General features: G+C 41.2%; 1 protein-coding gene and 1 long non-coding RNA gene across 10 annotated transcripts in view; both read right to left on the bottom strand.

The window, feature by feature from the left end:
- The window catches only part of TUB (TUB bipartite transcription factor), a 137,793-nt gene that overhangs the window by 95,341 nt on the left and 14,554 nt on the right, over positions 1 to 27,898 (bottom strand). The gene's annotated exons all lie outside the window — the stretch shown is intronic.
- LOC140684255 (uncharacterized) overlaps positions 1 to 27,898 on the bottom strand; it is a 41,366-nt gene continuing 13,468 nt past the window's right edge. Inside the window, exon 2 of the long non-coding RNA XR_012056237.1 lies at positions 1 to 27,898. This exon is cut by the window's right edge and continues 12,520 nt beyond it. This is a non-coding gene — a long non-coding RNA (uncharacterized lncRNA).

Genomic DNA, 27,898 nt, shown 5'->3' on the forward strand with positions numbered 1-27,898 from the left:
TTTTATGTTATATTCTTAGATGAAGAAAATTATGGAAACTACACAGCTTGGTTTTCTCCAAGTGGACTGTATCAGAATGTCCCAGACAAGGATTTCCCATCCCAGTATTTCAGTGCTGGCAGTCTACAGAGTTTGTGGTCTGGCATGCAATAATTCATCTATTTCACTGCTTTAACTACATTGCACATCTAAATCAGCCCAACCAGACCTCTCCAAGTTTTCTTAATTGTTAGAATAAATGGAAGGAATTCTTAACATGGCCCTACTCAAACTGACCGCCGTGTTTAAAGCCAAGTCACGGTGTTCAAAATCCAAGCATTTGGATTGGAAAACACCTCCAAGGTGATAAAGTCTAACCTCTGAACAATCACCAGTTGTCAACAAGACTACAGCACCAAGTGTCACTTCCAGTAGTCTCTTAAACATCTCCAGGGACAGTGACTCCACCATGTCCCTGAGCAGCCCATTTCAGTGATACACAACTCTTTCCATGAAGAAATTCCTCTTGGTGTCCAACCAGAATCTCCCCTGGTGCATCTTGAGGCCATCCATTCTTGACCACCCCCCACCTGGCTACAGCCTCCTTTCAGGTAATTGTGGAGAGCAAGAGGTCACCCCCTGAATCTCCTTCTCTCCAGGCTGAACACCCCCAGCTCCCTCAGCTTCTCCTCACAGGACTTGTGCTCCAGCCCCTCCACCAGCTCCCATTTCCCTTCTCTGGACTTGCTCCAGCCCCCTCAATGTCCCTTCTCAACTGAGGGGCCCAGAACTGGACACAGCACTGGCGGTGTGACCTCACCAGTGCCCAGCCCAGGGGACAATCCCTGCCCTGCTCCTGCTGGCCACACAATTTTTGACACAAGGCAAACAATAATCACCTCTCCATCACTGTAGCATCTACACCTAGACTCGTGTTAACAGCTGTTTTCTACTCACACATACAATAACTTGTCTTATTTAGGATTGCTTTGGGATTCCTTTGTTAAGGTTGTGAGTGAGAAAATGCTAACAGGCTGCCACTAGAAACAATGAAAAATATTTATAGAAACCAATTTTTAGTACACTTGAAAAGATAGAGACAACTTTGAACAGATGCACAGAAATTGAATGAAAATTTTTGAATTCAGCCAAGACTTTTATCCACATTTTCTGACTTTATATATAAAATATGCAAGAGAATAATAAACTTCTGCTGTTTTCCAGTTTATGCAAAATGGGTAACAGAATAGAAACAGGGCACTATAAACTTTATCTCATTCTCCCTCTTTCTTTTTCCTAGTAATTTTAGAATTCTCATTAGCTTTGGTCACCGAATTTGAACAGACATAAGCAAAATCATCTTCTTTACTGGTACTTCTTAACAACCACAGTTGATCCTTGAACTTGCTTCTCTAGCACAGTTCTTGAAGTTCCAGACTGTCTGAGGAGAGTCTGTCTTCCTTCTCATGTGCTGCTCTCTGTACTAATAGGTAAAGTTCTTTACTCCCACAATACACCTTCCTTTCTCCTAGCTTGGTAGAATCCCACTTCTCTTCTCTTGATAGAGATATCTCTGTGACAACATTTCTGTCTCACACATCCCCATCTGAAGTCCAGATGAAGTTATTGTAACCCTTAAACATTGTTCATTTTTAAATTAGAAAAGCAGATTAAGATTTTTAAATCATAACATGCCTTCAGCACTGATCTGAGAGAAGTCATTATTGAATTAAGTTGTACATTCAGCATTTGAATTAGCTAGCAAGCTGCTTAGGCAGGAGTAAATTAAAGTTCTCAACGTAAGTCTGTCCACTCTCCAAAATCAAAACTAAAAAATGTTCTTTAAGTGTTTTTAAATGAACATGAGGGAACTAAATCACACAGCTTTTTTCAAAAGCAGCATTTTACTTCCAGACCAGCTCAAAAGGGAAACTGAACAAAGTCTGAGTGATTATCCTTCAGAAGAATTTAAATCTGAGAATGGTATTTAATCAAATGGGATCAAGCATCATGTTTATTTGCAATAAGAATTTATCCATAGCCATGCATTACTTGTGTCTGGGTCATGAGTAGAAGGTCATTTCCTTCTGTATCACATTTCAGAACACCAAAATGGCTCAGCCCACTTGGACACTATACAATGAGGACAGTGAGATGCAAGACCTAATTCAGAAATTTCTACATATTTGCACTCCAGACCCCTGACAAATAATCATCCCCTCCCAAACCATCAGCTTTCGACCTGTACTCCCTTACATAACATCAAGCCCCACAATCAATATTTCAGTTTCTCCCTCAGACAGTTCATTAAAGGGTGCACAAAATAACCTGTCACACAGCATTTTCTATATCTTTAAATATATTCTCAGATGGTGAGAGTGCTGCATCCTATTCTCTAAGTTAAAAAGAATTATGTTTTGCTAGCAGAGATGACTAGATTTTTTTTATAATGATTTAGTTAAAAGTAAAATATACCTATAAAAGGATTCAGGACATTTGAAGGATTCTGCACTGTTCGGGTAGCATATTCAGGTGATGGATAATGGAGTCTCAATTGCAGAAAAGCTGTCTCTACACTTTTCTTTGGAGCAAAAAGGATTTGACTGGCAATTTGGCTACAGACCTATTACTACAAAAGTAGCAAATTCTGAGTATGCTATTTTCACATTCTGGCCATAACTCAGATATGCCAATTAAAATAGTGGAGATAAAATGATTGAGGGGTTTTGGAGTGGTCCTTTAGGTTGTTTTTTTTTCTCTAAGAAGACAGCCTGCCTATCTCTTTAGTCCAACTGGACCATTGTCCCAGTGACAAACCTCAGTGCAATCTGGTCTGAACTCTCTGGCCAGCTTCCACGTCCTCTCCTGTCTAGCTGGAAAAGATTTTCAGAGATACAAACAATTATTTATTTCAGGCAGCAGGCTCTACAATAAGCAAGAAAAATCTTGCCTTCTGTTAGTGCATCGCCTTCCTGTCTCTGGGGCATGGGCAATGCCCCCTTCTTCTCAGAGAAATAGGGCTGAATCTCTTTGTTATCCCTCTTCCAACATCAAGAGCCAGGAGTTTTCATAACTTGGGAGTGCCAGAACTACCCCACTGTTCGCCATCAGGTTTGACACTTCACTCTCAGGGGTTGTAAGAGCAGGAATTGGGTCCCTCCATATGAGATAGAGTAAAAAAGCTGATGGAGGGGAGAAGTAACTTCCTGAGGCCTTTGGACCTGCCTTGTTGGTCTGCTTAGTAAGCACACATTGCCCATGACAGACAACCACCAGCACATAAAGGAGTTCTCCATTCAGGATGAGTGCTCCAAAGAAAGTCAGGTTTCCAAAGGCTTAAGGCATAAAAATCCCTCATCGTTCATCATTCTCTGAAGCTAACATGAATACACTGAATTATCTGATAAGCCATGTGTGAGCTTCACTAATCCCTGTTTTCACGTTATCCTGCTGACAAAATAGCAGCACTCTCAGAATGACAAATACAATCCAGCTTCTAGAAACCAGCATTCTAGGTGACAGAGACACAAGGAGAATTAATTTTCTCCAGAATTGTTATGGCTGATTTCTATCTCAGCAGTCACACACAGGTAGCCAAGGCACACATATAAATATCCAACAAAGGAAATAAATTTTGTCTCAAAGAACAAGCTATTTCTAAAGGTCCCATAAGGGTTGGATGGAAAACATTGGTAGTAGCATCTGGGCAAATCAGTAAGTTGATGATCCTGACAGTGGCTGTGTGTACCATATATTCTTTATCCCTTTTTAAGTGAAGTTCTTCATAAGTACCATAAGAATGGAATTGCGCTGGGTAGCTAGTGTTTAACTAGGATCAGCAAAATTTCCAGAATGAACAGGATGAAGATGCTTGGTTTGCTATTGGTGTGACAGCTCACCAGGCAAGTCACTTTTCTCCTGTGAGGGGTCACATCTCCTAATACAGTCCAAACACACCAGGCTGAGTTTCAAAAAAAAAGGAGCTATGGGAAGATGTGGAGAGCAATCAGCTACACGTGGCTTTGAGAGTTCTACCTCCAGCTCTGTGATCTGACAGCAGATTTTCTTCAGGACACGGACATTCAATGTGTCTGCAAGCCAACTTGATCTTTCAGAGACACTTCAGCACTATTTCCCCACTTACGTTTTTCCAGCTCTTTTCTCTAGGATGATCTTAAAATAAAAGTCCCAGCCTAAGGGTAAGGGGTGAAAGAAAGGTGGTTCTGGAGCTCCCAAGTAAAATTGGCATATGAACAATACAAGTAACTTGATAAATTCCTGTGTGCTGAGCTGTACTCTGTGTGTGACTGATTCAGAGATGCTGGAGTGCTGGGAAGGAAGACATGTTTGTGACAGATGGGTGGATGTTTTGCAGTGTTGAAAAAGAAATGACATCTCTCACAAAATGACATTTTGTTTCTTCTGCTGGCATCCCCGGGCATGGTGTAGCTGCTGGCAGAGCAGTCTCGGGGCTGAGTGACACCCTGATGGCAGGGAACTGCAGAATGCAATTAGGTTCTGCAGAGGCTGCTTAGGGCAGGGCTCACCGGGGTGACAGCTGCCAATTACAGAGGTGATTTGTTATTGCACTGCCGATTCCTAACCTGGAAGGCACCTACAGACTTCCCCACTTCCCAAGAGAAGGCAACTTGGCCTCCCTGTAACTGGCACTGAGCTTTTGAGACAGCCTGCCAGGGCTGAAGACACTGCCTCACTCTGCTCCACTTCACTGGCTGCTGGGGCTGCCCAGACATCAGGAGTTTGGCTAGCTACAAGCCAGGGCTCCCACTAAAAGGCCACCTCCTGCCTCTGCCAAACTGTGCTGTCTGAATTCAGCCTTTTGAGAAAGGAACAGCATAAAAAATCCCCAGCTTTGGTTTGGTGCTTGGTTTAATTTGAAGAAAGCAATGCAGCAAGCACCCAGGCCCACAGGAGGGAAGGCTTGCCAGTTAGCCAGTCGTATCCCACCCCACAGGAGCTGCATTTCCTTGGCAATAATCTTTTTCTCTATGTTCAGCTGTTGTCTTTAGACTAGTTATTTCAAGGAAAAGCTGTGTCTGAATACATCCAAAATTGAAAGAGATGTAAACAGTGCTGCAGGAAATCTTGCTGGCTCTGTGCCCGCTAAAGCCCAGAAGATGCCCATGCAGATGGGCCACATGCTCCTTCCCTCTCACACAGGCATCCTTCCCAGGACCTCACCAGAGGGTGAACACCTCAGTGGCACATGCCCAAAGTGGTCAAGGAGGAAAAAAAATAAGGAAAATAAGTCACAAGCCTTTCTACATCTTCCCAGGAACATCTGGCTCATTCTTTCAATTGGATGGATTTTCCAGTCCCACTATTCTGCCTCTCTGCCTAGTTGAAAAGGAAATGGGCACTAAAAGCCATTAGAAGAGCAAATCCTGGCCTTTATTAAGATAAAACAGTTAATTTTAGCCTTAAGTGACCATTTTATCACGGGTACCCCTAGGAACATCTTTGCTCTACAATTTCAAGTGCCTCCTAAATCATATTTAACATCTTTTCCCTGCTGTTCAGGAGCTGAAGTAGTAGTACACTGTACTTTAACAAAGCTATCATCTAATTATTCTGTCTTTTGTAGAAGGTCAACAATGCTACAAATAATTATAAGGTTATATAATATAATAAGCTGACCTGCCTAAATAACATGTGCTTTCATTTCTACCATGGCTTGAATTTGATCTTGCACTGATCCAAAGTATCAAATTATTGTATATTTCATACGATGAGCCAGAGGCAGCTTTTGGTGGAAGCCACTTCAGGGAGTGCACTGCCTGCTCACATGAGGTACTGTCCAAAAACAAAGCAGCTCCAATACATCTTCTGGGAACACAAAACCCAATATCAATATCCAATTGGCAATTCAATATCCATGGAAAGATCTGGGAGCTGCCTGCGTAACTGCTTAATGACACATTAGCACAACTAAGCAGCTGCCCTTTAAAGGTACAAAAAAAAAAAAAAAAAAAAAGGGAACAGCAGTACAAAAAAAACCACAGGTATCTCAGCTTCACCACAATCAGACAGGTTGGCCCTGGAGAGCTGTTCTGACCTCCTGCCTCAAGAGACTCAGAGCATCCCCTGATGGTTTGTTGTTAAAATCAAATCTGTCTTTCAGAAATATAGCCAAGCCTTGATCTCAGGCATGTAGTAACACGTAAGTCACTACACAAAAGAAGATGATGTGCTGCTTCTTACAGCCAGGATACTTCACTTTGATAGTGACATTAAAATTGCAACAATTAACTCTAATGAAATTGACAATTATGTCTTAATGCAGTAACGGGCTGTAACATAATTAAGGAGAAGTTATCTGAGTGCTTTCTCCTAACATGCATACTCAGGCCTGTACTTTGATCTATAATTTGGCAAGAAAAGGAGAAAATGCAAAGTGAGTGGTTTGGAACGAGTTCAGATAGCACTGCACACTCGGCTCCCTCCCTCCCCTCCTGCCTCTGCGCACAGCTGATGCTCTCAGGGGGCCAGGAGGAGCTGTAATTCCAGCTACCTTTCCTCAGGAAGAAAACACCTCTGGGCTGGAAATCTCACCACAAAGACAGAGCTCTGCACCACCTGGTTTGCCAGAAAGCAGGAGCAGGAGTCTCAGAACAAAGAACAACACAGCTTTGCTCAGGGCACCATTAGGGCGTCCTCACTGCTCCTCCCTAAGCCTGGAGCAAGCATCCACAGGACATGACCCAGGCAGCAGGGAGGGCTGGGACAGAGCACGGCCTTAAGCCAAACCTTCTGACCTTCAGTACAGTCCCTTAAGCTCCTGCAGTCTTCAAGCAGGAGAGCCAAGAACGTGGACAAACACATCTAAGAGCAGAGTCACCTCTAACTAGAGCAGAGTTGTTCTGAGAAGTATGTGTCATTTCCTTTAAAGGGAAAAGGGGAAGATCATAAAAATTACAAGCTTGGACAACAACATATTCATCCAGATTCTTAGGATGCTTAACCTTTTTCCTTAAAGAAGGGCTTCTGGTTAAGAAGATCCACTTTGCTATAAAACATTCTACCATCAGACTTATGGAGGAAAGCTTGAAAATCAGGAAAAAAATCTAGGAACAAAATAAAGCATCAAAATTAATTTTTAAACTCAGGGTTCTTTTTTAAAACATCCTTACAATTGATACATAAATTCTCAGACACAGCAGTTTAGCACTAAATCACAGTATTTGCCATCTAGAGGGCAACATCCAAGAATAGTAGAGGGATCACAGTTTGCCCTGACAGGACAGAAAGCAAGAACACAGAAACCAAAGGGTCTGATCCGTTTAGTTTAATTTCTTACAGATTACGAAAGATTTGTGTTAGTATATTACCATGTGCCTGTTCTGCTTAATTCTGATTTCTAGGAGCAAAAAAGGAGGGACTATAGGGGAGAATTGAGTCACATCTTCACAGGCATGGCTTTAATATTAGCTGCGCATCTCCTGAGACAAACAGCCACAAAGACTCGATCATATCTGGGATGCTAAGCTCAAAAAGCAGAGCTTTCATTCTGAAGCTGTCCCATTCTCTTTCCAGGCACTCACAAAAAAATCAAAGAGTCACTGAGGATGGAAAAGGCCTCCAAGATAACTGAGTCCAGCCATTAGCCCAACACCACCCTGCTCAGCACTGAACCATATCCCCAAGTGCCACATGCACGCAGCTTTTGAGCTCTTCCAGGGTTCCCCTTCACACACTTTGAGATAAAGAGAGCTCCAGTATGGACCAGGCTGTCCTGATTTTGTGTGGGCTAATTGTCTTCCCAGTAGCTGGTATAGGCTGCCTTTTGTCAGGACGAGAATAATGTTAATATCCACTGATGTTTCAGTTGTTGCCAAACAGAGCTTACACCAAGCCAGGGACTTTTCAGCTTCTGACAGCAAGGAAGCTGAGGGCACAAGGAGATGGGAAGGGGCACAGCTGGGACAGCTGGCCCAAACTGGCCAAAGGGATATTCCACAGCATATGGCTGAATAATAAATCTGAGGGGAGTTGAACAGGGGCTGTCAGCCTGATGCTCCAAGCCTGGCTGGGCATTGGTTAGTGGACAACATGCGATTCCATTGTGCATTGCTTCTTTGTGCATTCATTTATTATTATTTTCCCTTCCTTTTCTGTCCTATCAAACTCTATCTCAACTCATTACTTCTACCTGTTTTCCTCAAATTGTCTCCCCCAGCCACCGTGAGTGGCTGTTTAATTTAGCTGCCTGCTGGGTTAATCCAGAACACACAGGCAACTAATTCCCAGTGCACCCCAGAACTTGCTGGTGCTACAACCTAGCCAGCACTGCTTGTTTGAAGATTATATTCATACTTACAGTCACCTGCCATTAAGCACCAGTGTTTTCCTTTAAATTCCATGCCATGACATTGATTCTTGGCATGGCTGAGCTATTTCTTTAACCAGAGTCTTGTGCATGTGAATATAAATACATGAATACGTCTGCTTTGCTCTTTCACCAACAGACTTGATAGCCTGAGTGGAAAAAATAGGTGGTGCAATATTCTTGGCTGCTTCTCACACTGTTCTCTTTGCATCGTCTCCTAGAGGCTGTCAGAAAAATTAGTAGACTAGTCAGACCTCTACTGTGACCTGAAACAGCCCTAAACCTTCAGAAATCAGGACTTCTAAGGCTTCTATTTGGAGTAGTATCTTCCCTCCTCCACCCCCTCCTTTCTTTTTCAAGCAGAAATGATGGCACTAATAGGAAATTGAAGAAATCCATTCCCCATATAAAAAAAAAAAAAAAAATTAAAAATCACAGTAGTTATCAGTTGTGAGGAATGCAGAGCACAGGGAAGGAGAGAAGCTGTTCCACTGTAAAATTGACCAGTTTCTGCATTCAGCACATCCTGTCTATCTCCTCTCATTTATACATTTCAGGCAGCAAATCACCTTACCTTCCAGGCAAGGAAGGTCAAACACACGCACCCAGTATCAAGTTCAGAGTTAATCAGAAAGCCAGACACCAGGTCAAGAACGCAAGAAAAAGCTCTAAAATCACTCCCAGGTGATCTTTTCATTTCATCTGGAAGCAAGCACTGCAAGCTTGCTTTTGAAGTATTGTGAAATCCTGTTGGACTTCAACCCCAGAAGCATTGTGCTAAAATTACAAGCAATTTAAGTGCTGGAGTGTAACATTTGTTTTCCATTTGCTCACCTAGATCTTGGATCAGTTAAATCAATAACTTAAAGAATTGGGAATATATTTCCGACTTCATTGCTCTGTCCTGGCAGCTCAGACCTTCAGCAAACCATCCCTATGTGTGTGTAATAGATCAGTGTCAGGGTGATAAAACATAGAATCATGAATTTTTTGTGTGTGTGTTTGGCTCTAGGAATATCAGATTTACACACAGTTACAACTCTCAAAAGATAATCATCTTGTACAGTCAAAACACACAAAATTACATGATAGCAATTGCTAAGAACCTGAACCTATTGTGGTGCTTTACGTGTAAAAATGAATGTAGCATTTTTAGATTAAGGTACAAGTGGTAGTTAGGCTGTCTTAAAATTAAGAAATATGTCTAATATATCACTTGGGTTTTTTTCCTTTTATTTAACAAAAGAACACTTACTAGTTCAATAGGATTCTGACAGCCTGACAAATGCTATTCACCAATGTTTTTTTCTTTATATAAAGAGGAAACAGCAACGGAGAAATCAGGTTTTCACTATTGCAGCAACTTTATTTTTGTGTTCCATCGCAACCTTTTAAGCAGAATTTAAGGTATTTTATTTTAAATTAGCTGTAGCTGAATACTTCTCTCCTTTCCATACCATTCCATACAGAACAGTAACCTCAAGATGGCGATATTTGTCCCCTTTTAGAAGCTGAGCTCACAGCAGGGATTACTGAAGCATCTTCATTCTTACAGTAAAGAGAAATTTGTCTTTGAGCACATTAGGGTGCAGCTGCCTCCCAGATATTTCTGTACACCCTCCTCTGATAAAGGTTCTTAACTGCCATTATCCTGTCTTGCATCTTAGAATGATAAACAAAGGCCTAGGGATGGAACTGCAAAAAAATAGATTGGCTTCTGGACTTCAGGTTACGAGCTGCAAACAAACACCAGAAAGGTCTCAATAACTAGAAATAAAAGTGAATCGTCAATGAGAAGTAGTAACTCCAACATGCTGGAAAAGACTTTGCCTTGGGAGGACAGCACATAGAGAAATAGATCTGTCAAACCAATACTGTCCCATTCCTGAATTTTCATTAAATGACACAAAAGGAAATCAAATTCATGAATGCTCTAAAATGTAACACAATGCATTGTATTAAGAAAGCTTTTTCCCCTGCTTCTACAGGAAAGCAGTTTTTATGGGAGTTCAGCATTTCCATAACACAGAATGTTTCAAAAATTATTGGATAATGGGGGAAAAAGATTATTAGACTGCTCCTGTGAACCCTTCCAAGCCACGGTCAAGCTCAAACTAAAGAGTTCTATGGGGAAGCTGAGCTCTTTGCAGTGAGGGCTTTCATGTGCTTAAAAGGCTTGCCCTGACAAAGGGTGACAACATTGACAGGCTGTGGTGTACAACATCCATGTACAAACCATAGGATTAGAAGTCAAATGTACACAAAAGAGATAAGAAATAATTAATTTCATTTCAAAGCCTTACTTTCAGGCAGCTCCTACTGTAAGCAATGAACATTTAAGCAGTTAGTTTTGGGCATAGGAGACACAGACTGGTTTTCTCCAGGAGCAGATTAAGCAGAACCAAAGTGTTGAAAATTTATGATTTTGGGGTTACCAAAGTCTGTTTGCAAACCTGGTGTCTGTCTGCAGGCTGTTCCTGTTCCCTGCACGAGGGGTCATCCTATCAAATACTGTCTAAAGGAATTTCCTCCCCTGCTACTCTGTGTTCTGCTGTTGGTCTGTTTGCAGTTGTCTTGATTCCCTGTGAGCTGCTTGTGTCAACTTTTATAAGTGTGACAAGGCCACCTTTTGCCTGAGCAGCAAACAAAATTTACTCAAGCTTCCCCCAAACAGTGTGGCTTTATAGCTGTCACTTCCAGCAGCCCTTACAAGGCACCACTCGGGGAAGTCCATTGCCTGCCCATCTTTCGTTGCCTGTGACACTTTCACAGCTTTTCTTAGCTCCAGTCTAGCATTGCCACAAGCCATTTCCTTGTTTCAAAACAGTCTGCTGGGCTACACTGCCCTTCGGGTCTTTTCATGTGTGGTGCTATTCAGAGGTTTTCTGGCAGAAGGTGTCAGGCTCTCTGCCTCCACTGGAGTGTTTCTGGTACCAATTAGCTAAATTGCCTTGAGGTCCTGAAGAATTTAGGAGGTTGCCTTAGCTAAAGAGGCTTTTTCTCAAGGTTTCAACATCTTAATTGCTCTTAAGAGCATGGCTGTGAGCTGCTGGAAGCAAGCAAGCAGTGGGAGTGTGCTTGCAGTGCAGCAAAACCCTGATGGAAAGGGATGCCTGGGACTAGGACCTGATAAAAATCAAGGATCAAGGCAAAGAACCCAAAAGATAAAAGCTTTGTTAGTTCAAGCATAACTTGTGTCTTCAGAGCCACTCACAACTCACAGGCAAGGTGATCTTACAAACAGCCATGCTCTGGTGTATGAAGATACTGCTGGAGACCAGTCCAAAAGCTGGTAATAACAGGATCACCCCCCAAAAAAAAAAAAAAAAAAAAAAAAAAATCAAAACCTGATGAACAACAGGAGATTTTCTGTTAGAACACGGATGAAAACTGTTTCTGCCAATCCATGAGAATATGATTCTTGAAAAACATGGGCAGAAGGAAGCCCTCTATTTGAGGAGATGCTTTGGAAAAAGTATAATAACAATAAAGAGTTAATTACCCAAGAGTGCAATTTAGACAGACATCACTGGAAGAGTTGCTTTAATTAGTGTGGTTGTTAAATATGTTGCCTTGCTTATGCTGCAGATGTGCTTCCTGCCACCTCATATCTAGCAGCAAGGACTCCACACAGGGACTGGAATAGGGAAGGTATTTTTTAAATGGGTTTTGGTTTTTTTTAAACCAAAGCAGGTGCAACAATTCACACCAGCTGAGCTTGAGCCCTGTGGGGCTTGCTGAAAGTCTCTGTGGGTGACCTGAAATGGAAACAGGTAAGGAATGAAGCTCAAAAGAAAACAGCTAGCCCAAAACCAGCCCTTTATGTACCCTGCAAGGCAATCTCATCCTTCTCCAGCCCCGTGTGAGCAGCACTGACCACTGCAAGGCACATAAAATCAGAGAGCTTGCAGTCACTGCCAGAGGCAGCTACTGAGGAATCACCACCTTAGAGCTGGATGCAGCACCCTGGGTCTGCCTGGCCAGGGTCACGCAGGTGGAGATAAACACTCTCCTGGTCTGCTTGGGGACATTCCTTCCAGTGCAGCCCAGGACACTGTTTGCCTTCTTTGCAAGGAGAGCACACTGTCAGAACAGTTTCTTGTGCTCAGAGCCAATATTCAGCTGGCTGAGGCTGGGACAGACCAGTCTTTCCTGAAAAGCAGCCAAGGAGTAGGTGGGCACAGGATATGGCCATCTCTAAATGATTCACGATTTGGACCCAATCCCTATGAAGCCAAATTACCAGAACCAGCTGGTGTTTGGCCCAAGAGTGTACTGAGAATATTAAAAGTCATCATCTTATGCAATTCCAGTATTATCTCACAGCTAGTTTATGTGCTGGAGTGAGGAAGGCACTCAGCTGCTCAGAACACCAGGCCAAGAGTGCAACATGCCCATCTCCAATATTCTCTTGAAATCCAGCTCTGAGGTTGGTAGGCTTGTGCCAACAGTGCCAAATCCTGTTTGCTCCTTACTCCAAGGATTTCCCACACCTCTTGGCTAAGTGCTCACATTCCCTTCTACCTCCTCTGCTCCAGGCTCCAGCCAACTGCCATCCCCTGGGAGCCAAACATTTACTGCATGAAAACCCCAACACATGACAACCAACCTCACTCAGTGCTTCTGTCAAGGCAACTGCTGCCTTTCGAGCTGATTTCCCTGACTAATTAAGCATGGAGACACACCAGACTGCCAGATGAATGGTGGTGCAGCATCCATCACTCCAGCAGAATTCAACCTAATGGGCTAAAAGCTGCAGCCTGAGACCCCGGAACAGTTTGTTCACTGGAATGGAAAACCCATTGTTTACTGTGCTCTGAAATTCCCCAAGTTCAAAAGAGAGGAAAAAAACCCAAACAAAACCCCCTACATTCTCCAGCCTTGTAAACATTAATTATGAATTACTAAGAGAGAAAAAACACCTGCTCCCCTTCTATCATTAACATTTTATGTATTAAACCTTTCAGTCTTTCCAACATTAAAGCTCCCAATGTCCTTCAGAGGTAGTAAAAAGTGCGTGGCCACATTAAGTCCCATTCACCTACAAAACCATGTTGTTTCCACCAGGAATGAAGTTTGTTTCCCTCCCATATGTATGCTTTGGCTTTCTTTGTGTGCGTTCATGTGGAGTTTGGATGAAGTGGCTTCCCCATGTGCTTGGGAGAGCATTCTCCTTCACCTTGACTCAGTTCACAGAGAAAATTGGTGTGACCTGTACGGTGTCATTTGTAGGGGTTTTTTACCCTCTGCAATGGCTTAGATCCTTAGGAAGACCCTAAGATACAGGGCAGAATTTAAATTTAGCTACAACAAGTGTAAGGCAACCAGACCAAAAAGAGAAGAGCATTGAGCCAGGCCTAAGGATGCCATGTACAAAAGCAATCTGGAGTGTCCCACACAGGTCCAGGCTCACATCCACACCAGCTATATTTCAATCTGAGACAAAAAAAAAAAAAAAAAAAAAAAACTTTACCTATTGTTACCCTATTGGCACAAAAGGACTAGAAGGCAAATTGCTGCAAGTACATTGAAGCTGCAGTTCTAGTCAAACAAAAATACCACTGATGTTTACAGAAAATAAAAATAGTTTCCCTAAGTACTGAAATATGACCTCAATGTATAATTTTAAATCCTTTGGGACAGATACAACATTACAATAGTGTATTTTTGATTCCTCAGAGCCAAAGATTTTATAATCTGGGAAAAAAAATCCAGACAACCTATTTTACATTTATATCCCAAATCAAAGAGACAAGATAAAAGGAATAACTTCTTTCTTGACCTGGTAATGTTGAAAGAGACAATATTATTTTTGATGCAAAAAATTGAATCTGATAGCTGAAGAAATAATTAGAGAATTTGATTTTGTAAGAGAAGAGATCAGCAAACATCAGCAAAAGTATTATGTTTACAGGGTCTGGTTCCAAGAATACAAACAAAGAATGGATACCTGGATTGGAAAGATTTTCACTTTAGACTGTCTATTAGAAAAAAATACAGCAAAACTGCAGAATATATACAGAGCTGAAGACTGGTTTGACCATTTCCTGCAATGGATTCTTTTGTTATGAAGATTTTAAGTAACATTTCAATGATTTAAAGTGACAAACTCCCACACAGCTTTTCTCTTTCTTGAATGTGAGACTAATTCCCAGTTGCAGTTTGGCAGCCAGGGGTTCCACTCCAACAGGAGTTAAACAAGGGCTGCTGCACTGGGCAAGGGACAGGGTCTGTGCCTGGGGATGTGTGGGAGCATGAGACACCTCTGATCAGACAGGGAGCAAAGCCAGCTCAGCTTCTGCAGGGGAGAAACAAAGCAAAACAAAAAGCCCACCACATAACCAGGACTATACAGGGAATACCTGTAAATAGTTTTAATGTTATCTCTCCCTGTTTGTTTCAACATCTGTCTTTCTTGCCTCTCTTCAGCTATTTATCATCCTCTCCCTGTTGTCTTTACTTCCACTCCTGCCTTGCCCTTCTGTATAGTCCACTGTAATTCTATTGCCAGAAAAACTCATTTCCATTTCCCCATCAGCTGGTGACACCTCCTGCATCTGTCTTCTCCACCCAACTAGCAACCTGCACAAGGCAGCAGCCACCTCCAGGTACAGGAGGATAAATTCTTCTTCATCCTCCCACAGCCTTGCTGCTGGGCAGGTAACAGAAGGTTGAAGCCTTCAAAAGGAAACTTTCTGAGTCACCATCATGCTCTGCAAAGTACCACTTGATCATGACCACAGGCTAGAACATAAGAATGCCTTAAAAGACAGATGTTGCTCAGATGAGCAGCTATAAAAACACCCTGAAATGTTGCATATATTCATAATTGGAGCTTCAAAGTCACAAAAGTCAAGGAAGTGCATTTAAAAAAAGAAAATCAAGATGTGCCAGCTTTTCCTGAAACTCCTTTCCTGCCTAAAGATGCAAAGCACCACACCATAGAATGCATTCCCAGCCTTCCACCCTCCTGCTAAGGGCTGCTTTTCCAGTGGTTCCAGCACTGGATGAGAAAATGCTGTTTGTTCTGCTGGTTTCCAGCACACTACAGAATCTGCATGCAGCATTGCCATGCTGTTGTAATGTCATCCACAGCCCTGCTCGAGCTGCAAGAGCCATTAATCACAAGTTCAGCTCTTGCAGACCTCACTACAGGCTTTTTGCCACATGACTGCACAGCACAAAAACCCACTGCTGATTCATAAGCATCAGCATTGCAACATTTAACAGCTAGAGGAATTTTCTGTGCTTCATACAGCTCAAGAGATAGAAAGCACTGAAATACACAGAGCAAAAACTACCAAATCTCTGATATAAGCTGCAAACACTCTTTACATCTGAAGTACTTCCCTCTAAGCAGTGCTTTTCTACCTCAGTTAAGTAATACCAGTTAGATAACCAGAAACAGAAATTGCTTGGAAGCTGCCTGTGCTTATTTACCAACATCAGTCTTTGATAAAAATACAGATCTGAACAAGGTTATTTCATAGTGAAATAAAAAATAGCTTCACTGAGCAAAGGGACCTTCTTTAGATAAATCAGTTTCTAAAAGACAAAAGCTATAAGTTCATGAATACCTGGAACATCTAAGTACAGCAGTACCTTTTGTCTGGCAAAATCATATGTTTTCTTCAACATCTTTCACTGCTTAAGTATTTTTCCAATCAATAGTATAGTATAAGACAATATTTATTAAGTTTGTGTTCCCTAAGAGATTGCACACAATTTCTGAAAGAAGATACAACCCAACATCACAGCCATTCCGAAAATATGAGTTGTTCTATAAAACTGTTCATCCTCACAGCCAATCTCCCTCTCATTTTTGAGGGATACATTTAGGGCAGGTAGCTCAATTTGCAACTTGCACTGCAGTTTACACACCAACCTGAGCATTAAATATATTCCTTGATATCACAGCACCCTCAGAGATACAGGGTAAAAGAGCTACCTGGACACATTTTCTTATAAAAGTCCCCTTTCCCTGTTTTTCCATAAACATTTCTTTGCTATATAAGTTATACTAGTTAAGTACTCATGCCCATCTGATCAGTAACACAAAGTGACTGAGGTCAGGCCACAACTCAAACAAAAGATTAACATCCCAAGGTTCAAGTTGAAATAAATGTTTACTTGCAGAGCAGATGCGTGTTTTCTTCTTCCTCTTCAGCTAGACTCACCCACTCAGCTGCTTCCAAGAAACAGTATTGGCCTTGACCAGTTCAGCTGGGATTAATTTAAGAAGCATGACAAAGCATGGTCAGCCCTAAGAGCATTTGGCTGCAGAGCAGCCCTACAATAAACATCTGTGTTACTTCAGAAAGATGTGAAGAGACAGGTACTCAGCTGCTATATACTGCCTTTTGTCTAAAAAACATTGAAATCTGGGAAAAAATATACCAGAAACCTAACTGTTGTTTGCTTCATCAATATCAGTAACATTTGGGCATTTTATCTCCTTAGACCCTCTTTAGGAATACCCTAAATCACATACTTTATGGTCTGCCAGGGTAGAAACCCATTTGTTTGCTGTGGTGAACTGATCCTATCCCTTTGCTCCCTACAACATTGCAGTCTCCTTCCATCAAATGCCTGATGACTCCAGATGTATTCCAGAAGTTTTTGTCCCTGATTTGCTGCCCTGAACACGAACACTATGCTTCGGCTCCTCCTGCTTCTCTCTACTTGCAAATGCCCAAATGCATGTGTTTTGTAACCAAGGGAAAAGCACTGGCATAACTTTACAGTTGAATCTGTAAAATTCTCATTGCTGTCAAGCTAGAGCAGGTGTTTTGCCAGCTTACGTTTACTGAAGTTGACTAGCAAATTAAAAAAGGTCATTCCCATGGTTGTCTGCAATGCTTAATGCAAATGAAGTAGCACACATGAATTTCTGTGTGGAGAAAATAAGTTAAATTATTTGAGCTGAACCTGAGAGGCACAAAGCAGGGATGGCTGGGCAGAACCAGCTCACAGCTGTGTCCATGCCAGCAGCTCTTCTGGGACACTGGCTGCACCCCCACCTTGGCCTTTATGTAAACATTGCATTTTATTACATCTTTTTGCCACAACTCACATTCTTCAGTGGTTCCCCATCAGAGAAGAGCCTCCCCAGTCTCCCCCATCTGCTCAGTGTTCTCTTAGCCAGGCCTAGGCAGGATTTTAGACACAAAAGACTCAGAGCTTTGCTCTCAGGTGACTGAGAACTATGCCTAAATTTTACAGTAAGATTCATTGGATAGCATCAAGACAGCAGCAGATTACTTCTGTGAGAAGATATATACCTACATCCTTCCATTTTAAAAGCCTAATTTTTTAAAGTATTCTACAAAATAACTCTCAGCTCTCTCTGCCGACATAATGAGATCTGTCCAGTATTTTAATTTAAAAAGCAGTGAAATTTAAAAAAACAAATCCCCCTTCCCCACTCTCAAGATAAAAATAATCCAGTCTCTAGGAACTAAATTAATAACAGCATTAAAGGGTGGTAAAGACAGTTTGGGAATTAGATTTGGTTTTAATGCCAAGAGAGTAGGCTCTTAAACTAATATCATAGGAGGTATTCAATTTCTTTCCAGTTATACCTGAATGCACCCAATTGCAGCACTAATATATCACAAATTTGATCAATGTCATGGTATTTTTCCAGCAATTTACTCAAATCTTTGGTGCATTTGAGGTATAGGTAGTGTTTGAAAACAGCAAATAAACACTTACCAAAGAAGTATTAGTGTTGAAATATAAAAGCAAAAGCAGGCAACTTTTCAAGACTGTGTGGCCTTCCAAAAATAAGCATTTTGCCTTTAGCCAGCCTTTAGCAGCACAAGGAAAATGCCCTCACATGCTGAAGAAGACCAGATTTTTTGACCCACAATCCTACTGGTGTCACAGCATTAATTCCTTATTATTCCTGAGAGAGGCACATGAGCTAAATGCTGGCAGAGATTCTGCAGCAACACAACACATCACATCACTGTCCACCTGTGGGAAGTGACCTCTCCTGTGAGGCAGGACAGTGAGCACCAAAGAGCAGATTTATGTTATTGGGTTCAGCTTTCTGCTCCCCGGTAGCAGAGACAAGAAAGGAAAGACCCACAGGCTGTGATTCAGAAGTTCATTAATTTGCCGGCCTCTGATCCAAGGGTTCTGCCATGACCCTGACAAAAGATGTAAATGCCGATATTTTTCTGGTATTCTCAAGAAGGACATGCAAATATGCAGACTATGTGTGGGAATCCAGGGCTTCCCTCTGGCTGCCCTGGAGGGCCTGGGACCCTGGCAGGGGATCAGGAACCCCCCTGTACAGAGCCCCCAGAGACACTGTCTCTGATCTCTGTCCATGGAAAAGAGTTTTCAATCTTACAGGATGAATTACAAGCTCCGAGTGTTTGATACAAGTAATAATTAAGTGTGGCACGGGTGCAAAAGTAAAATTTTAGGATTCTAGATAAGGGGTCCAAAGGGGACAAGATGGAAGAAATTGGGTGTGTCTTGTCCTTTTTCTTCTTCTTCATGCCCTCCATGTTTCACTGTGGTGTTGGCATTTTTCTATTGGTTTAGGCTGGGGACACACTGTTCAACATAGGTGACAGATATTGGCACATTATTGTAAATATAGCACACATAGTTTCTGGTATATAATGTTTGTAACATCCCACTGGGGGCAGAGCCCCACACGCTGCCCTGCAGGACAGACCTGCGGCAGGGCAGCAGAACATGTTAGAGATAAACAGAATAAACAACCTTGAAACCAGCACAGACAAATTATGGCTTCTTCTTTGGCAGCGGGGCTGAAAGACAGAGACTTTCTACAATCTCAGAATCATCAATACCACAGATTCCGACAACTATGCTCACGTGACTTTGCAATTCTTATTTTTTGTTCCTCTCTCCCCAGAGCAACCATCTGTTAGAGAAACCTTTGTCTGTGGTTGTTCTTAAAGCATGGAGGGCAACAGAACCCGACCCCACAGCTGAGATTTCTTGTCCCTACAAAAGTTACCATGTCAAATAAAAAAAGCATAGATAAAACTAATGCATCTATTGCTAGGCTAGGAACAGCTTGGTATAGAAGTCTTGTAATTATTAAACATTTCCTGGTATTTTCCTGCCCACTAAGTAAGAGAAGCATTTTGAAGAACTCCAATCACAGTACAACAGAAGGGGAAATATGATATTAATTTCCTCTTGGCTTTTAAACATAGAGAAGCCAATTCATCTTTTTGGATTTTCAGGGCTTGGTTACCACCCCTTTCCCTGTTGTTGGAGTTCTGCTGTGATGGATTAAGTGAGATGTTCCCCATGTATCAGCCTCCAGAACAGTTGCCAAATATTCTTGACCTGTTTGAGCTGCTTCTCTTCCACCTCTCATACTCCTTCTGTGCACTGTATTCATCTATTCTGCTTTCTACTTAAATATTCAGTACCTTAACTAGCAATTAACATGGGATAGCCCAAAATCTCCTAAGGATGCATCCTTCTACTCCAGAGAAGCAGGAATAACATGCCATAAATCCCACCTATCCCTGTGAAGACAGCAAAATTTGGTCCTTCTCCACAATGAGAGAAACACCTGACATAAACCAGCAGCCCTCCTGCCTATCCAGTCAGACTGTGATGTACTCCCTAATTTTTTTTTGGAAAAGCAATTTGTGCATCATTTGCTCATACTTTGTCAGATAAACACACCTGTTGATTAACTATCACTAATAATCCAAACCAAAAGCAGATCAAAGAGGTGTCTGGGTATTTTCAGCCACAATGGGAGCTCAAGATGAGGGAACAGCTCCTGTTTATAGCCTGCTTGCACTCATCCCTATTTTTATGGAAGAGAAAGGAAAGCAAAGCCAGGCTCCATGTAATCATAAACTCATTTTGTCTATATATGGCACATGTAGTTAATCACAGAGGTTTAAGATGACAAGTATTTGGATGAGGGGAAATAACCATGAATAGGAGCAGAGCCTGGCAGATTTCACCCTGCTGGACTCTGAGCAGTGCTGTAATTCCTTTCTCTCCAAATACAGGGCTATCAAATTCCATTGGAATTGCCCTGAACAACAAAGTGAGTGAGCATCCTTCTGGTCTGAGGCCAGACTGCAAACCAAGGGGGCAGAGAGGGAAAAGTTGTCTCTGGGACAAGTGTTATCTCCTGCTTACGACCCTTTCTTCCTGACTCTGGAGTAGTCAGGTGGAAGTGAAGGAGCACACAAAGGCATGTAAAAAGCCCACAAGGATCTAGAAAGGAGATGGAATACCCAGCACTACAGAATCCTTCTCTGTCCATGCTGTTTGTGTTTCTTCCCTAACTTTGATAGGTTGAATGGCACTTTCTTGAAAATGGGCAGCTTCTGTTGTCCACACAGAGATTTCCAGGTAAGATCCTTACCACTTTCAGTTATTGTTTCAGTGGGAATTTATGAGCTACAGAGAACAATGCTGGTTTGCTTGAAGTGTGGATATCTGCAAGAGAACGTCTAGCTGGGAGTTATTCACATTTATTGGCCTGTAAATCATTTCACTGTCTCATCACAAGTGCTAGGTTAGAGCATGACTTTGTGTTTACTTAAAAAGCTCCTTTCGTCTCAGAGGGATTACATCAGCACATGCTGGCATGCTGCTACCTCTGGGGTGTAATTCTGTTTCCATAAAAGCCATGGAAACACTAACAGAGCAGAGTGTGAAATGCTCAGCATCCTGTCTGCGGCACAAGCAAATGTGGACACACGGAGGAAAATAAATGAATAAGGCAAATATATGTCTTGAAATAAAAAAAAAAAAAATCAGAATTAAAAAAAAAAAATTAAAAGTGACACTTCTCTTTTCAGCCTTTAAGTATTTTCAGTTCAGGGCATTTCCTGGATCCATATGACAAACTTTCACATCCACAGCTTTCTCTGGCAGGCAGCTCCCCGTTGCTGCCTGCTGTGTGAAAACCCACTTACTTTTCCTTGTTTTGATCATGTCTTCCACTAGCTTGGTTTGCTCTGACTCCTAGCTCTTGTACCATAAAACAGTTTGAGGCTTAAGGACACACTGAACTGGGAGGAGAGGAAAAGCTCATCATATATAGGGTTCTCTCTCTTATTTTCCCCCCCCACCCCCAAATAAGAGAGGCAAACAGACCTTGGCAAACCCCACAAATCCTTTGAGAGCAAGTATTTATACACAAATATTATGCTTTCTGGAAATACTAAGGGAAAACAGTGAGGGGGAAAATCCCCTTTCAGTTACTTGAGCGGAGGTTTGCACAAAATGCTGCTTTTAACAGCCTTAGACACAACGATATTTTTTTTTAATATTCGGAATAACTGCCTGGAATCCCAAATAAAACAAGTAGCCCCCTCCAGATGCCAGGATCTGGACTCACTGCAGCTGACAAGAGTGACAATTTTTGACCCCATAGCGTCCCTTCCTTCCTTCCTTTCCCTCCTCCTCTCTCCCCACAAGAATTGTGGGTTTCAATGGGCTTTACAGATAGGTCTGCCGTAAACTGGTAGGCACCAAGCTGCCTGAGTGCTTGCCTCAACCACCTCTTGACTCTGTTATGAAACCAAAATTTGCCAAGAAAAGTGGCAAATGCTCCAGCTAAAAACTCTCTGGTGGCACAATCTGCCATAATGACAAGTGCTGTTTACTTTATTTAGAACAATAAGTGAGTTTTTCTGCAGCTGGAGCACTGCGGGAGTGTTTGAAGGCATAAGGAGATTCAAAATATGGATATTAAATATTTGATATATTTCAATGTGGCATCTCATTTTCTCCCCTATTAATAGAAATGCTAACACTTTAATTTTGAAGGGAATGCAGATTACATTCCATGTAATTACATTAGTTTCTAAAACAGTCTTGCATTAGATATGTGCAGAAAACACAAATTACGGTTGTCTTAAACTGTAGTCTAGATTTTACAATATTTCCTTCTCCCATTTCATGTACAGCAAATTTCCTGCATCTCACCTTGCAACTTGACTTAGTTGATAGACTACAATATCCAGCAAGTTATGCTTCTACACCTAAATTTCCTTTAGAATAATTCACACTGACACTAACTCAGAAAATCACAATTCTCATTATGTCTCTAGAAAACAACACAGAGAAGTAGAAAGTAAATAAAGCTGTCAAGTAATGAAGTGAAACTGGGAAAATCAATTTCCGAATGTAAATAATAATGGCTGCTATGAATGCAATGACAAACATTATCCTAATCCTTAATACAGCATGCAGAATGCCAGAGTATTTGTTAAAGTGGATCAAAATAGCTCCCTCACCCATTTAATGGCAGTAGAAAATGAGTTTGGATTCATTTGCCTGCATGCTAAGCATCAGGCTGTATGTTGATAACATACCTACCCTGCCATGCTTGCAGATTTCCTGCATGAGCCACAGTGATATTTTAAATATCTTTGTGCTTGGCCTCTTCAGCTGCCCTTCATGAGGAGTCTGGAAGTGCTGTGTGGGCTTCATGGGTCACAGAAACAGACTGAGATGTTTACAGATACAAAAAAGTCTTAAAAAGTCAAATGGCTATAAAGCTGCTGAATAGATCTTGTTTATAGTTACAATTAAATGCTGCCATAAATTATTCTTATTTCTCATGGAGATTTCCTTTTCAAGTAAAAGTGATACCCATGTGGTTCTGTCATTTTTGTTCAGAAGTCTAAAGCAAATGAGCACAAAATTCTTCCTCATGCCCAGAGGAATAAACAATCTTCTTCCACAGACTTGAGCTCAGTGGAATGAGCCAAACAATTTCCTTTTTCACTTTCTGTTTTGACAAATCCAGTATTTGTTGACGTATAGTGCACACACTGTTCCAAAAAGTGAAATATCTTTTATTGTTGAACATAGGAGATTCTGACAGACAGACTCCTGTGTTACCCTTCCAGGTCTTTGCTGAAATCTGGCACTGAGCACAGGTACTCCAGCCAGGGGAGTATTTACCATGGGAGTGCAAAAGGGGAAGGAATTTCTAAAATAGCAAGGGGAGCCTGAACTTTCTGAGTTCAATGAAGGAACCAAACTTTTAAAACTTGCAAGTTGGTGCTGCCTGGGTTTGTCTGAAAAGTGCCAGACCCCTGTGGGTGCAGGTCCTGAGCTGTTCCTGCACTTTACTCACACATTCCCAGCCACAATTAGATTTTAACATTCTCCCTCATCTCTTCCAAGATTAATTGCATCACTCCTCTGCACCTATTTCATTACAAAATTAACATTGCACTGTATGTATGCATACATTCCTTTTATGGCATCCGAAAAGAAAACAAAGATTTTCCTTTGTTTTCCTTTCAGATCCCATGAATCCTCTTGTAGTACATCAGGGAACTACAGCTGGAATGGGGTCCTGTGCCACAACAGGCTGCATTTTTCCTCATAAAGAAATCAGCAACACATTTGAGAAGGTCTGTTGTAGCATCTTTTTCTAGAGAAAAAAATGAATCTGCTGTCTTTGAAAAGCAGAATCAAAATCTTTCTCAGCATCTCAGGCATAGCATATTCCTAGGAATGCCCTCCAAAATTTCAGTAGAAGTGACAAAAAAAGGATGATTATTGTTCCCCACTAAATGTGATAAACATACTATTTTGAACCTCAGCATCAATTAAAATATCCAATATATTTTAAGGCTTTAAGTTTGGAGCTAATTGTACATTCATATAAAGGTTTTACACACGTCAATAATCTCCATTTTAAATTTCCTTTTATATGCCTTGGATATATTTGATTAAAAATTAGATGGAAGCAACTGGGGAAAAGTCATTATTCCATAATTTTAAAGGGTTTTTTGGGATTTTTTTTTTTTTTTGCTAAGAACTCATTCTAATGAAGAATTGAGAACCCTAAATTTAAATGCCAAAATGTGCTGTTTCAAGCAGCAGTGATTAATTTTGACTTGCTTCCTATATTCCATAGAAATCAAAACAAAATGTTTTGACAGCATTCTGTCAAGATTATTAGCAGTAATTAATCAATTCCCACAAAACATTTCAATTTCAGCAGGAAACTCAAACTGCCAAGATGGCTGATGGCTCTGGTAGAAGCACAACAGCAAAACCTGTTCTGCCTCAGAAGTCTCAGGTAACAATTTCTACAGGTTTATATGGAATAGACCTCATCTGTCTGCATCAAAATATTTGTTACAGGAGTTAGTTGTGGTCACATTTTATTTGCCACATCCCTGGAAGCCCTCAAGGCCAAGTTGGACAGGGCTCTGAGTAACCTGACCTTATTCAAGATGTCCCTGTTCATTGCAGGAGGATTGAGCAAGATGAGCTGGACTTTAAAGATCCCTTCCAACCCAAACTGTTCTATGATTTTATTATTCTATTCCCAAAGACTATATTTTTCTCCATTTTTATTACTCTCTTCAGGTTCATACTACAGTGTCTGTCTGGCCACACAGATTTTCAGCACAAATGAAGAAGACAGATATCTAGTCATGGGTCAGGTCCAGCTGCTGGCAAACCATCTCCCTTGTCTATGTTGGACCTTATAAAAGGCTGCTCTGCACAGCACAGAAATTTTAACAGATGGGAACGGGTTTGACATTTTGTATCACTGAGTGAAATGCCAGACATCTGCAGGGCACAAGAGGGCACCCGGTGTTCCCACTCCACCTTCTGCATCCTCCCCAGGGGATCTGGAGTCCAGGAATCAGATCCACCCCCTCCTCCCTGGTTGTGGAGGAGGCAGCAGCTCTCCACTGCAGGAAATCATCAGTCAGTCCTTGTTGATGCCATATTCCCCTTCATGCCCTTGGACTGCATCCTTACAGAGCACACCTGTAAAAATTAAGGTTTACGAGAGCCCTGAGTGTTGATGAGGCCACCCTTGGAGAGCTCACACTGTTAAGATTCTGGTTTTTAACTCATGGTTTTCCAGCTGAAGGCAGTTGCCTAGACAACAAGTGTGATTCAGCAGCAGTGAATTGTCAGGGCAGCAATCTCTGGCCATACCTGGGACGTGCTAAACAGCATAACCAGCCATCTAACATGGAAGGCCACACCCAAAAAATTGCAAGTTAAATCTTCCACTAGGGTATGTGGAAAGCCAAAGTGACTTCGCACTTGCCCACCTCAAGAAGCTGAGTACAGTTACTCCACACAGAGAAATAAAAATATTTTAAATAATTTGGCAAGAGAAACAATCCTGTCTCAGCATGACAGGAATCCATAAAACATGACTATGTACAGCCCTTCCATGGTTTGTACACAGCATCCTCTGTTTACACTGTCACCATCTTTTCAGGGATATCACTGTTTAACGTAGGAGGAAGTTCACTGTGTTGCTCATGTAGAATTTGCTCTCCATTTCCTGATGGAGCAAGGCACTTGTGTTTCTTTCCAATTTTAAACATTTCTTCTGCTGTGTTTTCTTTTAGAATATTTGCACTTTAAGAAAATACATGCCTAAAATGTATTGAAGTATGAGTGGGGAGAGGAAGGAAAATCACAGTAGTATGTAGTCATGCTTTATTTGAATTAATTTATAGGCCTTTGAAAATATTCGAAATTTTCCCCTTCAAATATAGCCAGTCTTACGAGATATTAATTATTAATTTCCCCAATGTATTTCAAGCAGTGCAATCATAATTAAATAAAATACCCATTTATTTTGCTTGACTATCTCTCTGCATTTTAAAGTGTATTTTAACTGCTTTAAGGATGTAGATGATTTGGATGGGAGCTGGGGTGAATGCTTTTGGTTTATTCTGCTCTCTCACAAGCTCTGATAAATTCTGCTAAATTCCAGCATGACCCCTCTTAAAAGTGCCTTAAAAAAGTTATTTTGTTCTTTCATATAGATCTATCCTGCTCCAATGGAGATTTTGGATGGAAATTTTCTTATTTTTTGAGGGACTGCACAAACTCACTGAAGCTTCTGATGTTAAAGCCTCTGTGTTTTTAATATGAGCAAGAGGCTGCTTTGTGAAACAGTTTCCTATGGAAATAGGAGATGTTGTCACATTCTAGTTTAGCTTCACTTGCCACAATTTTTTCTCATTGCTCATCATTATTTGGGTGTAAGGGTCCAGTTTAAGTCAGTTCTAATTGCCCCAAAGTCCATTACAAATTGACCAGCAGGGCTGTCAGGGCTCAGCCATTGCCTTACAAGAAGTTTGGGGGTCCTTAATGAATAATTTTCCTGTCCATTTTGTTGTCCAGTGGGGTACAAGAGTCAGATAAGCATAGCAATATATCTCAGTAACCAACCTCAGGCTCCCCAGGCCAACAAGCACAGCATCAGCCATATCACTTGTCCTGCATGTCACAGATGAGAGGGACTGTTATGTTTTCAATTCTTATGAGGACTTGTGCCTATTTTCATATTTTTCCTTTCCAACCTGTGTGTGCAAGTATCATGCTCATCTTTTCTTTATCAGAAGATCATTAATGACACAGGAGAATGACATCAAGACTGACACATGAAGAGCTGCATGCAGTATTTTCAGTAAAACGAGGGATTTCAGTGCTTCTCTAAAGAGATTGGGATTTTTTTCAGTCTTCAGCCAAAGTGTTATCAATTTCCTACACCTTTAAAATGCTAGATCTCTTGTTAACTTAGGTTTTGGAGGGGTTTTTTTAATCCTAAATGTGCGTCTTATATCAAGAATTATGAAGATTGATCAACTAAGCTCACTCAAAATATGCCACAGAATTTGAAAAACATACCTGGATTTGTTTAGCAGACCGATGCTCTGCCTAAATCACAGGTCAATCATAACAGGACAGGAAATTTGTCATAAATAATAGGACCAATACTTACAAACTTGTTAACTCAACCATGGTTTTAAAAAGTGAACTCAAGTGACCTGGGTTTAACATCAACTCACCTGAAAAATCAAGCATCTGAAAAATAAGCAACATATCTCCCAGATGAAGCAATTACCTAATTACTGACAGTAAAGCAATGAGCATCTCATCAATCTGCTGTTAAACACCAAAGAAAGCATTATTGTGTATATCTGGCAAGCAGCTCCAGGTGACTTGACAGAGATATTTATGATGAAAGATAACTGCTAATAACAGAAGCCATTTCACATTCCACACAGGAGAGACTAGGAGCTGAAAAAAATATTTCAGAAGCATCTCAATGATTTTGTGATGATAAAAATGGCATTTTTGTTAATGCCACCAAACCTTGAATGTAATGCCATGCTCCTTCTGTCTGCTTCAAGTTTTCTGCCTTTTGCATTTGCAAAATCAAAAGGGTTTACAATATGAGTGTGTGTTATCCTACACCTCTTCACAATGATTTAGTAACAAACAGCTTTAATGCAGCCAGTGCTGAACTGGAGTTCAAGGGCCATTTCTTGGAAATCCAAAATATACTGAAACCTCAACAAAGAAAACGGTACTCTATTAAATCTGCCTGCTCTGTGCAGGGCTAATAAAAAACCCCTGTTGGGTCATAGATACCAGAATGGTCATAAATCCATGAAAAATTGTTGTTTTAGTTATTTTATTGTCCAGCTCTTTAGTGAATGCTGTAGAAAAGGAATGGCATTTTACCAACATCAGTCAGCCAAATCTGATGCAGTTACACACAGTAACAGGTGTATTAAACTGCTTATCCAA

This window comes from Taeniopygia guttata, chromosome 5 (genome assembly GCF_048771995.1).
Source record: "Taeniopygia guttata chromosome 5, bTaeGut7.mat, whole genome shotgun sequence".
Taxonomy (NCBI): Eukaryota; Metazoa; Chordata; class Aves; order Passeriformes; family Estrildidae; genus Taeniopygia; species Taeniopygia guttata.